At 49.8% G+C, this 2,858-nt stretch overlaps 1 pseudogene; it reads left to right on the top strand.

Moving 5' to 3' along the window:
• Positions 1-423: 423 nt before the first annotated feature.
• The window catches only part of LOC119309972, a 39,703-nt pseudogene continuing 37,268 nt past the window's right edge, over positions 424-2,858 (top strand).

A 2,858-nucleotide genomic window follows, 5' to 3' on the forward strand; every position in this document is an offset into this window, starting at 1 on the left:
TTTCAAAAAAAGTAAGCCCAAAATTAATGGTTTTTGACACAAACCCCTAGAAGCGTGGTTCCTGCAACCCTAGCCTTCAGTGTCGATGTTTTTTACGATTCACTCGCCGGTCCTCAACGCTGTCGAGGTGTTCTCGGTCATCCCAAACACCAATGTTGGCAGACTCCCGGGATGGTACGTATGTCATGCAAAAGATTATTTCTCACTAACCTTTTGTTTTGCCGGGATTAGAAAATAGTTATGTCTGCGATGATATTCATAACCGTTAGATGAAGATAATCCCTTTGACTTACACGAATGGCATTTTTTAGATCAGATAGTTCCTTTTCTAACCGGCATAATATACTTTACATACGTGACCGTGCTGATGATTAAGCTCAACCAACGTTATCTTGTTACTTAACTGCAGTGTCTGCGATCACGGCTATCAAGATGAAATATCAGGTTAAGGCTGGTCATAGTGGGGAATAACTTAGACTAGTATCATGCATATGATACTAGTCTAAGTAACTATCTTCATATTGCAAAGTAACATAATAGTAGTATCATAGATGTCTTTATTTATTAAATTGTAGACTAATCTTATCTTGGGAAGCGCTATGTTACAGTAACATATTATGTTACCACCTCTCATTAACTACTTGCCACATAAGTAAATTTTTTTTGAAGTGCGCTATGTTACTAGCTAAATTACTCCCACTATGACCAGCCTAAGAAGAACTGGATGGGTGGCCCCTACGTTCCCATGACCATGGCTTGGGATAGGTTGACCTGCAGCTACGCCATTGCCAGCTCTCCAAGGATAGTAAGCGTGTAAGTAGTCCGTAGAGTGCGGCATTTCTGCTCCCGGGCTCAGCTGCACCCACGTTGACGAAAAAAATCAAAACAAATATTAGAAAAATTCAAAAAAAATCCATTTTTTTATGCGGTAGATAATTTGATGCGTAAGGTCCACTGCAAATTTCATCTCATTTGGACATTTGAGTAGCTCTCGGCAAAAAAGACAAAATCGGGATCTGTAAAAAAGTTTACTGTTCATGCACTGTTTTGATCCGATTTGTTTTTTTTTTTTGCTGAGAGCTGCTCAGATGTCTAAATGAGCTGAAATTTGAAGCGGATCTTACGCATCAAATTACCTACCACACAAAAAAATATGAATTTTTTGAATTTTTCTAATATTTGTTTTGATTTTTTTTTCTGACCGGGAGCAGATGAGTCTAGGCATCGAGTTGGAATTTTGGTATTGTTCGAATTATTAAACAAAGCGAGATCATATACTCCAGATGACTATAGTGCGGTTAAACCGACCCACTGGCTATTTGCTCTCTCCAGAAACCTGTCCTCCACTGGTCTCATTGGTGATATATCGTCTTCTTTCACAACTCTCAAGGCTGTTCAATACTTATATGTGAAGAGTTCTAGATCTATTTTGTTTTTGTTTGCTCTTTGCAGTTTTTTTTTTGAAGAAGATTTGTTTGTAGTTTTCTTTTGCTAATTTGTTTTAGAATATTGGTTTCATATATATCAGGGATCTATCAAACAATAACTTGACAGGCTCAATTCTAGATGCCCTTTCCCAGTTGATTACTGAACAAGGCTTTCGCCCTGCTTTATATATAAAGCACGATCCACAAGCAACACGATACAAACTCACGCCACCACCGCACACGACACACACACCCAAGGCAAGATATAAAGGTGCCGAGCACCGCTACACCACCCCAACAACTACCAAGCCACTAGACATGCGCGAGGATGAACCGCTTGGAGCCAACGAAGACCTCCAAGTCTCCGAGGAGAGGTGAGACGAAAAACGACGGGACAAGGACTCCAAGATGATGCCTCCTAGAAGGGAACGATTACTGATAGCCGCCACCATCCAATCCCAAAGATTGAGTTTTCACCCGGAGCAACTCGAAGGAGTAAGGGCACCGTGACGGAGCCTTCATGAAGGATACGGTGTCCACGGACGCCGCCGCCCTCGGCCAATACAAGATTGGGCAAGTGATGAACCCCAGCACGCCCACCCCTCTGACGCATCCTAGCACCACCAACCACCAGCGACCACTCACCCGCGTGGCCATGGCCGCTCGCCCGCACCCGAGGCACAAGTTCTGCCCATGAATGTCGTGCCTCCCGCCACCAGGGCCTTCGCCCAGCATCCAGACACCCGCAAGACCATCCAAAGAGATCAACTTTGAGCCACAGGGACTCCCCCGACTGACGAACCGTAGCATACTCGTCGCCTTGAACGTCGTCGGAGCTGCGATGACTCGCACACGGACGGGGAAAGGGGGAGGTGGGGGAGCGGACGCATCCGGACCGGCCCACCCCTGTGCCAGTGATGGGTGGCCCAAGCACGTCGGCGCCGCCCATCCCTCCAGCCAACCTCCCCACCGGACACAACCCTGTGCCGCCCCACCGCAGCGGCCGACGCAGACCCGCGCAAAGCCACCTACGCAGATCCGACCACCGGCAAGGAGGATCCCCACGGACCACCGCCAATCGCCAAGAATACTCACTGGGGAGCCCATCTACGCTGCCGCCGTCGTTCAGCCGGTGGAACGCCTAGAGCCCGACCAACACGCCCACCTACCACCGCCGCTGCGCCTCCACCACCAGCAGCCGCGGCCACGGCATGGGCGGACGCCCGCAGCTCGCGCCGCCCTTGGCCCGCGCCGCCTGGGCCCAGATCTGGCCGACCGACGCCGCTGGAACCCACCATGCACCACCATCGCTGCAGCCCCTTCACACCGCCCCCCACCCCACAGCCCGCGAGTCCGCCGCCGGCTGCTGCCGTCGTGCCCCTAGCAAATGCCGCGCCGCCGCCCGACCCGGAGGCCCGCGCCCACCAGATC

The sequence above is a fragment of the Triticum dicoccoides genome, chromosome 1B, assembly GCF_002162155.2.
Source record: "Triticum dicoccoides isolate Atlit2015 ecotype Zavitan chromosome 1B, WEW_v2.0, whole genome shotgun sequence".
Taxonomy (NCBI): domain Eukaryota; kingdom Viridiplantae; phylum Streptophyta; class Magnoliopsida; order Poales; family Poaceae; genus Triticum; species Triticum dicoccoides.